Below are 12,365 nucleotides of genomic sequence, written 5' to 3' on the forward strand. Positions count from 1 at the left end.
GATCCTATCCATATTTTCTTGCATTAAATCTTATTTTTCTGTAAATAGAAGGAATATAGATTTGTTATAAATGATTTGAGTAATCTGAGGGAAAAAAAAATCACCTGCAATCTAACTATGGAGAACCATTGTTGACATTTTTCACTCAACTGCTTGCCTTCAACCTTTCTTTAAATGACTCTAAAATTCAGTCTCTAGTGCTTAGTTCTATATCAAGTTTCAAAAACATATTTACAGTTTCCAACAAGACCCTTTAAGGGGATGCTTCAGATTAAATATCCCAAAAAATAATTAGTATCTTCCCCTTATTTAAAAGTAGTTTTCTTGTTTACATTTTTTGATTGGTTAATAGTAGTTGATACGATTTTATTAGTTTTATTTTCTCTAAACCCCATATCTAGTCAAACATAAGACATAAGTCATTTTTTTAAATCTCTCATTTTTATTTATTAATTTTACATCATTGATAATTTTTAAACAATATTTGTTTCCCCCCGCCCCCTCACGTGTAGTCCCCATAGAGTTTCCTTCACCAATGCACCCGTAAACCATCACCTCAGTCCCCTGTGTGCCTCCCTCCCTCCCTCCAATCCCTCTCCTTCTTCCTCCCCTGCAGTATGTCTCTGATTTAAAATTGTCCATTTTTGCTTTGTTGTGTTTTGTACTGTTATTATTTTTTTACGCTAATATCTTATTTGGTTTCCCTTATTCCTGCTATAAGGGAAACCATATGATATTTTTCCTTGTCCTTCTGGCTTATTTCACTGAGCATAATTCCTTCTAGTTACATTCACGTTGCTGTGAATGGCATGAGTTTAATTTTTTTGATGGCTGAATAATATTCCATTGTGTGTATTTGCCACATCTTCTTGATCCAGTCATCTATTTTTGGGCATTTGTGTTGTTTCCAGGTTTTAGCTATTGTAAATAGTGCTACAACAAACATAGGTGTACAGGAGTTCTTTTGAATCAATGTTTTTGTGTCCTTTGGGTAGATCCCTAGTAGTGGAATTGCTGGGTTGTATGGTAGCTCCATTTTTAGGAACCTCCAGACAGCTTTCCATAGTGGTTGGACCAGTTTGCACACTCACCAGCAATGGAGGAGAGTTCCTTTTTCACCACATCCTTGCCAACATTTGTTGTTGCTTTTTTTTTTTTTGATACGTGCATTCTTACTGGTGTAGGGTGGTATGTCAATCTGGTTTTGATTTGCATTTCCCTGATTTTAAGGGATGTTGAACATTTTTTCATATGCTTGTTGGCCATTTGCATTTCCTCTAATATCAGGTTATATGATCCAAGGAAATATTTCCAGCAAATGTCTGGCTGTCCTATTCTCTCTAAATGTTTTATCCCCTCTAATATCAGGTTTTAGTTGGAATCCAGGCCTAAGATGTGTCCTCATAAAACAGTTTGTGATTGTAATGGATTTTACTTGGAAATTTAAAAAATATGTTATATCTAATGCTTGTTGTTCCCAGGGTATGGGCTTATTATATCTAAGTTCTTAGTACAGGGGAGAAATGTAAATTTAACTGTGGAACAGCAACAAAAATCTTTATGTGGGTTTATACTCCCTTATAGTATTAAGGCAGAGTACAATGCTTAAAAATGGAGAAAACATCTATGGCAAAACTTTGTATTAAATAGAACACTTACTTGGATATTTTTAAAGTTGCTTTCTGGCTTGGAAATGTAAGCTTTGGTGGTGACCTAAAATAGCCATTGAATGCATCTCTTAGATATAGGCTTGATTTTTAAAGTTTGTGTACTTGGTTTAATTATTTTAATTTTTTTCTTATTTAACTTTTAACATAAAAAAGTAACTGCATAAGAAAGCTAATTCTCTGTTATAAAACAGCAGCAAACATATTCTCAGTGGGTTTTCCACAGATTAACTTGGCAGTAGTTCAAATACTGATCATATTAAAACAGACAATTTGTTTCAATGGAGTCTCGTCCTGGCTCTGCAGTCTCCCTCATTGATGGTCACTGCTCAGTGAAATCTGAATTCAGTATTCTACATTCAGGAAATCATAACCCTTCCAGTTTCTTCTCTTGATTTCTCATGTTCAGTGACTCTGAAAAGGCATCTTTTTGTTACTGCCTTCCCAGTGACTGTACTGATGAAATACAATGAACATATGGAAGCAGATAGATGCGTAGGTCTTGGTTTTATGTTTTGATAGACTGGTTTATTTAAGCAAATACAACAGGAGAACATGTTTGTTTAAGGTTTTTCTTTGTACCAGCTGCTGCTTTTTCTCTTTCCTAGGCTAGCCTGCCAGAAATGTACACCTTTATTCCTACACTGGCAAAATTTCCAATTGACGAATTTTTTCAGTGAGTTAACTAGCTTCTTGAAAAATGTGTCTAATGTATATTTTAAGAATGTTGAGCATTTTTCAAGAAGTTTGCTCATTTGATTTTATTTGAAATGAAATGATTTGAATGTATTAAATTTATTTAATGGAGCTGGAGGCAGGTGCTTGCTGAGGCAAGAGGAGGCGGCTCTGGGCCCATGGCCTGACAATTCAGAGATTAGCCCTGCAAGTGTCCCACGCCAACCCCCTCATCCATCCTCCTACCCCTGCATTGCCTTTGCCCACCCCGAGCAGAACCACTGAGGATGATAAACACCCATGACAATAGTATTTTGCCTTTGAGTAATTGTCCCCAGCTTCAGTGCTACAGATACATTGTTTTGGGGCCTCTGTGGTGCTCCTGATGCCCCTGACCCACTTCAAATACCCCTAGAGGGCGAGGGGGCAGCAGGGATCCTTCTCTCTTAGCTTTCATATAGAAGGAGGAATAGCTCATTGTGACCCAGGACTCACTGTGAAGCATGAAAAACCTCATATTGTCTACTTCCAGTGTGGGGTCACTGAGGCAAAGGTGTCCTGGCATGCAGTGCTGTCCAGCTAGAGCCTGTTTGTAGAGATCCCAGAGAAATTATTAGCTGATGGGAGCAAAGAAGGATTGTTAGCCCTACTAGAGTTTGCTGAAGAGAAGATGAAAGTGAACTACGTCTTCATCTGCTTCAGGAAGGGCAGGGAAACAGCTCCACTCCTGAAGACCTTCAGCTACTTGGACTTTGAGGTTGTGCATTCAGGCATCACTTTGGTCCCTGACTTTGATCCCTCTTAGCCAGATGTGATGTTCATGGCTCACCCACTGACCAGAACTTGTCCAATGAGGACTAATGGTCATAGAGGATGCTTTGTCCAAGAGTCACTGTGGGGGAAGAGAGGAAGTTTGGCATCCCTGGGACAAAGGAGGGGGCTCCTTGTTGTCCAGGGAAGGATGCTTAATGGCTCAGGTGAGGGTTGCCTATTGCGTTCTTGGAGGTGACTCATTGAAATTGTTTTCCATAAAAAACAGTATAATCATATTACTCACATATAATTCACCAATAGTGAATGAAGATGTTTATGAATTGGCATTAGATGTTTTTTAAACTGTGCTGTGTGATATGCTCCATCTAGCCTAGGGGAAGGTGTTACCCAGAAGGGGAAGGACTGTCTGGGTCCAGGGGAAAGGCCTGGAGGGCTGGTGAGTAGCATTTTCAGGCTCAGGTTCCTTGCTATTGGGATTTCTTTTTTGGTTTTTAAGAATTGTGTATTTTCTTTCCTTGCTTCCTGTCACCCCATCGGCTCTTCAGCCCCTGGGCAGTGTCCTTGAGTTGTTTTGACACTCCACCTGGGCTTCTCTGTGTGCATTTGTATCTGGCCTGGAGAAAGCAGCTCCAAACCCTCCTTATTTACAGTTTAGTGTTATTCTGGCTTTGGTTAAACTGCCTTAATCTGTTTAATGTTATCAGTACATTGTAAAAAGGGACATTGAAGTTCATTCCCACCAAAGGGCTTTTTTTGAGGGTGCTTCGACCTTAAAAACACTAGTCAAACTCCAATTATCAAAGCACAGCCGAGAGTTCTTGTTCTCTCCTAGGCCCCAGTGTGCCTCCTTCTTGGAGTCACAAAGAGCAGAGAGGAAGAAGAGTAGCAATTCAGGACCAGGGTTGTGAGGGAACCTGTTCTGACTGGGTACAGTGCTAGCTCCTTTTGTACCCTACCAGGTTCTGCGTAGTGCCCGAGCCCCACTCCACCAGCCAGGGGTGCGGGGCTGGGTGTATAGAAGTGGCCTGCCCTTTTATTTTCCTTGAACAGTTCCTAAGGAGGAGGGGAGGGGAAGGGAGAAAGCTATATAGATTGGGTGAGGGGTGTAGGAATGTCAGGGAAGCAAGTGTGTTGTGTTACTGTGTCAAAAACTGATACAAAGTTAAAAAAAATAAAATTAATGGTAGCAATTTAATATTTCTTAAATACAATTTATAGAATTGACCTTAATTTATAATATCCCTAAAAGCATACATACATCTATGAAAGCTCCCAAGATACCAAATTAGTAAAAACTGGATAATATGAGATCATATTTTTTTATGTGATGAAGTTAAACCAATTGGCAATTTTGAAAACTGACCCAAACTGATAAAGTGTCTTGAGAATTTTCTATACAGAGTTTGAAGTAAATATCAGCAATCCTTATTCAAGTAGGAGTTCCTTTGGAATTTGTGTGGGGATATCAAGTTGTATTGCAACAAATTCCCATTGTCGATCATTTAAAACGTTTCCTTCTTTTGCTGTTGTAATTACTTAATAAACATCACCCAAGCTATAGCTTTGCTATATCTAAATATTTATCTTTATATACTACTTTAGGAAAGAGTCCCCAATTTTTGAAACATTATCTTCTGTTTGGAGAAATAAGATTGTCAGGAATATAGAAGTCTGGACAGGGTCTCTTTTCAAATTTAATACATAAAATCAAATAAAACTTTCTCTTCAGTATAAAGGTACTGTTTATCATTCTTTTTTCTTTGTGGCAATTCATCTTATTCTTCTTGATTAACTGTGAAAAACAAATGTGAAATCTTATCAGTGAGGTAACATTTCCAGGTTTGTTTTCTGTCTTTATTGTTATGAAGTTGATTTTTGCTGTTGTTGATTTTTTGAGGGCAAGTTTTTGAAAAGAAAGTTTCCATTCTTTTGACTTTGCCTGGTCTGACTCTTTTGACATTAAGAAAATTTTTTACTGTTGGTGTATTTCTGTTTGTTGCTGCTTATTATTCACCTTGTCTCAATTTTTGCCTTCTGTTCCATGGACATAAAGAGCCCACCTTGTGCAGTCACTGGGTAGAGTATGGGGCAGTAGAGAAGGTGGTTCCAGTGTCTCAGTCATTAATGTGATGTGGCTGATACTTCAGAATGGTCAAGTCTTATATAATTGCCAAATGCAATTGGGACATGAACTGTAAGTTATTTGGGCGTTATCCTCTGTTTTCTGTGACTTCTATCTTGCGTCTCCTTCCTTTCAAACTGTAAAACTTTCTGACCTAGAACTTTATTCTTCTCTCAGTTATGAATTATCTCATTCATAAAACAAAGACATATTTTAGGACTGAAATATTCCTATATACATAAATACTAATTTACATAGCACTTTCATCAGCATTAAAGTTTTTGAGAAATGATGGCTGTCTCTACCTATTGAAGGCTAATAAAGAATTTTCTACTTGTTTGCTTTCATGCATTTAGATTTATTTGTCTCAGGTTTCAGTGTCACAGTGAATCATTAAGCACAGAAAAGGGCACACCTCTAATTTTAGGAAAGACTGGGAGTGTGAAGGTAATCACACTTTTAGAGAGATATCCGTTGCCTGGAAAGGAAATTGCAGCTGTTATTTCCAGTGCTTTAATTAAGAAACTGGCCAATGCAGGCCTGTTAATGCAGGCCTGACAACCCAGTTTAAGAAAACCTGTTGGGTAGAGGGCTCAATTGGAAATATGAAATAGAAAGGTATTCATTGTCATTAGAAAAAGATTTCTCATTTTTGAAGGATTTAAAACAGGAGAGCTTTCAATAGAGAGCTTTCAAAGTTTTGTTAGGGAGTAATTAAAGCTTGTTGGAAAAACTTTAGGCAGAGAATAGGAAAAGAGCTGGGATTAAATTTGTTGTCAGATAACTTGGTTCTAAAGCAATTAACCTAATTGTGTCTTATGGAGAGATGGCCTTTAGATAGTTTCACTTCATAACCAAATTATCAGTTTTAATTATATTCCTAGATTGTGATAGAGAATTTTGACAAAGACTGTTTGATAAAAGATTAAAGTCAAAAGGCACTTTTACATATGTTGCAAATATATTTGCAGAAATAGAAAAGTAGACTTTACAATGTGCTACATGGTTATTTCCTGGTAACAGAAATCTGTCAGTCTGTTAACATGCATGGACACTTATTAGTATGGTGTTACTTTTTATTCTTCATTGCACCACTTCTTTTTGAGCAACTTTTGAAGTATAAAGGACAGTCAAAACACTGTACATATTTAATGTATAAAGATTGATAAGTTTGTACATATGCTTACATTCATTGAACCACCTTCACAATCACAGTAGAAAACATACCCATCACCTCCACAAATGTTTCATTTATATGCAGTTTTTGTGTTTTCTCATGTAAATATAATTCTGTATTATAGGAACCAAGAGCTAGCTAATTACAGATGAAAGAGAAGTTTTCTAAATTTTATATTAAATGGTTGATTTGTATAGATCAAAATTTAAGTTTAAAAACACACATGTGTTTTACTTCATAAAGCATTTTTTTTCTTTTTTTTAAGCATTTTTTTTCTTTTGTAGTTATTTCTTCACCCTTGGCATTATTTGTGAGTCACATTATTGTGAGTGTTTATAAAAATAGAATACAGTGTGACACTGGTAGGCCTGTGGGTTTTTTATTTTTATTTTTTTAATTTTAATTTTATTTTTGTATTCCTCATACAATTGCAACCCCCTTATTTTGACCCCAACCCTCCTTTCCCCAACCCCCACCCCCCATAGAGTGTCTCTGGTTCATAGTTGTTTGTTGATTTTGATTTTTACTTTCTTATAGTTATTCTTTTTCCTGGTCTCTTATTTAAGTTTTCTAGATTCCTGCTATGAGTGAGACCATCCGGTATTTTTCTTTTTCTTTCTGGCTTATTTCGCTGAGCATGATCCCTTCCAGCGCCATCCATGTTGCTGTAAATTGCATGTGTTTATCTTTTTTGAATGCTGAGTAATATTCCATTGTGTATATGTACCATATTTTCTTGATCCAATCATCTATTTTTGGGCATTTGGGTTGTTTCCAAAGCTTAGCTATTGTAAATAGTGCTGCTATAAACATAGGGGCGCAGGTGCTCTTTGGAATTGATGTTTCTGTGTCCTTTGGGTAAATCCCAGGAGTGGAATTGCTGGATCATATGGAAGATCTATGTTTAGTAGGTCAAGAAATCTCCACACAGCTCTCCATAGTGGTTGGACCAGTTTGCACTCCCACCAACAGTGCAGGAGAGTTCCTTTTTCTCTACAACCTCGCCAACATTTGTTGTTGCTAGTTTTTTTGATATGTGCCATTCTCACTGGTGTAAGATGGTATCTCATGGTAGTTTTGATTTGCATTTCCCTGCTTACAAGTGATTTTGAACATTTTTTCATATGCCTGTTGGCCATTTGCATTTCCTCCTCAGAGAAGTTTCTTTTTAGCTCTTCTGCCCATTTTTTGACTGGATTATTTTCTTTGTTTTTGTTGAGTTTCGTTTTGTCAGCTCTTTGTAGAATTTTGTGGTCAGTCCTTTATCATTAGTGTTGTGTGCAAAAATGTTCTCCCAGTCGGTGGGGTTTCTCTTTGTTTTTGCCTGCGGTTTTAGAAATCCGTGTTAAGCTATTACCCTTAGCTTGTTATCATAGCTACATCTTAACCAAATCCAGTATTACTAGGCAATTATCTGGAAATGTCATTTAAGTACTGAAGCTTTTACCATGTACAGTTAATTCTTGTTATTGGAAGTGTCATTTATTAAAGCATTGAAGCTTTTAGTATATGCAGTAAATTCTCATTACTAGTTTAGTTTATAAAGTTACAGCAAAGGTTGAATCAGCAAATACTGAACCTTTGCTCCTGGGCAAGACACAGAGTCTCTGCAACATTTTCATCAGCCATTTAAAGAATAAACATGTTTTATGTGTGTCTCTGCTTAAATAGGTCTAATATATTTTGTTAACTAATTAATATATATTGTTTAATATATATTGTTAACTAATTCTAAAACTATGGCCATCACAATTCCTCTACCAGGGATCTAAACCCAAAGGACACAAAAATATTGATTCAAAAGAACACCTGTACACCTATGTTTATTGCAGCACTATTTACAATAGCTAAAACCTGAAAATAACCCAAATGCCCAAAAAATAGATGACTAGATCAAGAAGATGTGGCGTATATGCACAATGGAATATTATTCAGCCATCAAAAAAGATAAACTCATGCCATTTGCAGCAACGTGAATAGAACTAGAAGGAATTATGCTCAGTGAAATAAGTCAGAAGAACAAAGAAAAATATCGGATGGTTTTACTTATAGCAGGAATATAGGGAAACCAGGTAAGACATCAGTGTAAAAAATAGTAACAGTACAAAACACAACAAAGCAAAAATGGACAATTATAAATCAGAGACATATTGCAGGGGAGGAGGAAGGAGAGGGATCAGAGGGAAGGAGGGAGGAGCACAGGGGACTGAGGTGATGGTGCGCGGGTGTATTGGTGAAGGAAACTATGGGGGACTACACGTGAGGGGGTGGGGGGAAGCAAATATTGTTTCAAAATGAACAATGACATTTGTGAACCTGTGTTCAGAGCAATATTATTTGCAATTTCCAGAAGATGTAAGCAACTCCAGTGTGTAAACAAAATATGACATATAGATAAAATAGAAATTTGTTCATCCTTAAAAAATTCTGACACATACTGTAACCTGGAGGAATCTTGAGCATATTAAGCTAAGTGAAATGAGCTAGTCACAAAAACAAACAAACAAACAAATACTCAATGAATACTGTACAAATACTGTATGGATATGTCTTAAGGTACATGAATAGTGAAATTTTTTTTTAAAGATTTATTTATTTATTTATACAAGCACTGGGTACAGTCAGAAGCGCAGGAGGGTGAGAGAATTCACCAGAGCCAGAGCAGGGAGCAGAGCAGGCAGAAGGACCGAAGTACACTGCTGAGGGGAGCAGCGGGTGGCAGGAGAGGTCTGCGCGCCATGTGGGACCCTCTCCGGTGACCGTGGAGCAGCCGGGGATCAAACCGGCGGTGCAGAGGCTGCGGGCAGCTCCGCAGCCCAGTGCTCAACCGCTGCGCCACTGGGGAGGCCCCCAATAGTGAAATTTATAGAGACAAAAAAAATAGAATGGTGGTTGCCAGGGACTGGGGAAGGTGGGGATGGACAGTTAATGTTTAATGGGTATACAGTTTCAGAATTTCAGTTTGCAGGGTGGAAAGGGTTGTGGGGATGGATGGTGGTGATGCTTGCACAATGATGTGAATAGACAATACCAGTGAGCTGTATATCAAAAAAATGGATAGTAAATTTAAGTATGTTTATGTGACTATAATTAAAAAAAAGTTAAAACTAAAAAATGAACAATGATGTAAAAAATAAAAAAATTAGTATAAAACAAATTAAATTAAAAAATAAAAATAAATAAAATTATGACCATCAGCACTCTAATTTTCCCATGAAGGGAGCTTATTTAGCACAGAAATTTCCTCCATTTGGCACATTTTGAACTTAAAGGATTATTAGACAGCACTTAGCACTGTGCATGGGGGCTATTTTAAAGATCAGCATCACTCACATAAGGCAAAAAATAATGCAAAAAACATGCTGTGAAAAGTTAATTTGATTATGAGAATTGAAATGGGAATGTGCTTATTGGGTGACTTAATTTTTTTTAATTAATAATGTATCATTATTTTACACCCTCATTTGTTTCTTTACAATATAGATCTTCTCCCTTTATGTGTGGTCTCCATAGTATACCCACCACCATAGTGCATTGTGTTCTCCTCTCATTTCTCCCCTCCCACTGCCCCAACCTCTGCTGAATGCCTTAGATCTATGGTCAGCTTTCAAGGGTCAGTTTTTTTTTTTTTTTTATATGATCACATTCTATTATTCTTTAACATATAAAAATGGAGCAAAGTATTAAATTAATTTATTTATTTATTTTTTTTTTCACACATTTTTGCTGTTACATGTATATTGTTCCTTTGGAATATTTTTATACTGATAAACCCTTAATTTGGTTTATTTCTAAATGGAAGATTTATTTCAATTTATTTCTAAATGGAAGATGAAAGTAGAAATCATAGCTTTTGGTAAATGCAATTTTTTTTTTTTTTTTTTTACCTTGGAAAAATTTTTTTTTTTCCATATTTATTTTATTTTATTATTTTTTTTATTATTAGATAATAAATTTTATTGTTATATTCCCCATATAATTGCAGCCCCCCATTCTGACCCCAATCCCTCCCCTCCCCCCCGCCCCCCTAAAAGTGTCTCTGGTTCATAGTTTTTTGTTGATTTTGATTTTCACTTTCTTATAGTTATTCATTTTCCTGGTCCCTTATTTAAGTTTTCTAGATTCCTGCTATGAGTGAGACCATCCGGTATTTTTCTTTTTCTTTTTGGCTTATTTCACTGAGCATGATCCCTTCCAGCGCCATCCATGTTGCTGCAAATTGCATGTGTTTATCTTTTTTGAATGCTGAGTAATATTCCATGGTATATATGTACCACATCTTCTTGATCCAGTCATCTATTTTTGGGCATTTGGGTTGTTTCCAAAGCTTAGCTATTGTGAACAGTGCTGCTATAAACATAGGGGTGCAGGTGTTCTTTGGAATTGATGTTTCTGTGTCCTTTGGGTAAATTCCTAGGAGTGGAATTGCTGGATCCCGTGGAAGCTCTATGTTTAGTAGGTCCAGAAATCTCCACACAGCTTTCCACAGTGGTTGGACCAGTTTGCACTCCCACCAACAGTGCAGAAGAGTTCCTTTTTCTCCACAACCTCGCCAACATTTGTTGTTGCTAGTTTTTTTAATATGTGCCATTCTCACTGGTGTAAGATGGTATCTCATGGTAGTTTTGATTTGCATTTCCCTGATTGCAAGTGATGTTGAACATTTTTTCATATGCCTGTTGGCCATTTGCATTTCCTCTTCTGAGAAGTTTCTTTTTAGCTCTTCTGCCCATTTTTTGACTGGATTGTTTTCTTTGTTTTGTTGAGTCTCATCAGCTCTTTGCAGATTTTTGTGATCAGTCCTTTATCATTAGTGTTGGGTGCAAAAATGTTCTCCCAGTTGGTGGGGTTTCTCTTTGTTTTTGTTATTGTCTCTTTTGCTGTGCAGAAGCTCTTTAATTTGATGTAGTCCCATCTATTTATCTTCGCCTTCACTATCACTGCTTTGGGTGATGTGTCTGTAAAGATGTCTTTGATGTGCAAATCACGTAGTGTTTCGCCTATATTTCCTTCTATATATTTTATGGTTTCAGGTCTTATGTCTAGTTCTTTAATCCATTTTGAGTTGATTTTTGTGTATGGTGTGAGGTAGTGGTCAAGCTTCATTCTTTTGCATGTAGCGACCCAGTTTTCCCAGCACCATTTATTGAACAAACTTTCTTTGCTCCAATGCATAGTTTTTGCTCCTTTGTCAAAGATTAGTTGACCATAAATCTGTGGGTTTATTTCTGGATTTTCTATTCGATTCCATTGGTCTGTATGTCTGTTCTTGTTCCAATACCATGCAGTTTTGATGATTATGGCTTTGTAGTAGAGTTTGAAGTCTGGGAGTGTGATGCCTCCATTCCCTTCTTTTTTTTTCAGGAGAGCTTTGGCTATTCAGGGTTTTTTGTGATTCCATATGAATTTCATCAATAATTGTTCTATTTCTTTGAAGAATGACATTGAAATTTTGATTGGAATAGCATTGAATCTGTATATTGCTTTTGGAAGGATGGCCATTTTAATAATGTTTATTCTTCCAATCCATGAGCAGGGGATGTCTCTCCATTTCTTTGTGTCTTCTTCTATTTCTTTTAACAGTGTTTTATAGTTTTCTTTGTATAGGTCCTTTACCTCTTTTGTTAGATTTATTCCCAAATATTTGATTTTTTTTGTTTCAATAACGAAAGGGATGGTTTTTTTGATTTCTTCTTCTTCAGATTTATTGTTTGTGTATAGGAAGGCTACTGACTTTTGCGTGTTGATTTTGTATCCTGCCACTTTACTGAACTGATTGATGAGTTGAATTAGCTTTTCTGTGGAGTTTTTGGGGTTCTCTATGTATAATATCATATCGTCTGCAAATAGTGATAGTTTGACTTCTTCTTTTCCTATTTGGATTCCTTGGATGTCTTTCTCTTGTCTTATTGCCCTGGCTAGGACTTCCAGTATTATATTGAAAAGCAGT

At 36.6% G+C, this 12,365-nt stretch overlaps 1 protein-coding gene and 1 pseudogene across 2 annotated transcripts in view; both read left to right on the forward strand.

The window, feature by feature from the left end:
- ELAPOR2 (endosome-lysosome associated apoptosis and autophagy regulator family member 2) overlaps positions 1 to 12,365 on the forward strand; it is a 179,856-nt gene that overhangs the window by 34,716 nt on the left and 132,775 nt on the right. The gene's annotated exons all lie outside the window — the stretch shown is intronic.
- On the forward strand, positions 2,630 to 3,203 carry LOC119244768 (ornithine decarboxylase antizyme 2-like; annotated as a pseudogene).

This window comes from Talpa occidentalis, unplaced genomic scaffold, assembly GCF_014898055.3.
Source record: "Talpa occidentalis isolate TD23 unplaced genomic scaffold, MPIMG_talOcc4v2.1, whole genome shotgun sequence".
Lineage (NCBI taxonomy): Eukaryota > Metazoa > Chordata > Mammalia > Eulipotyphla > Talpidae > Talpa > Talpa occidentalis.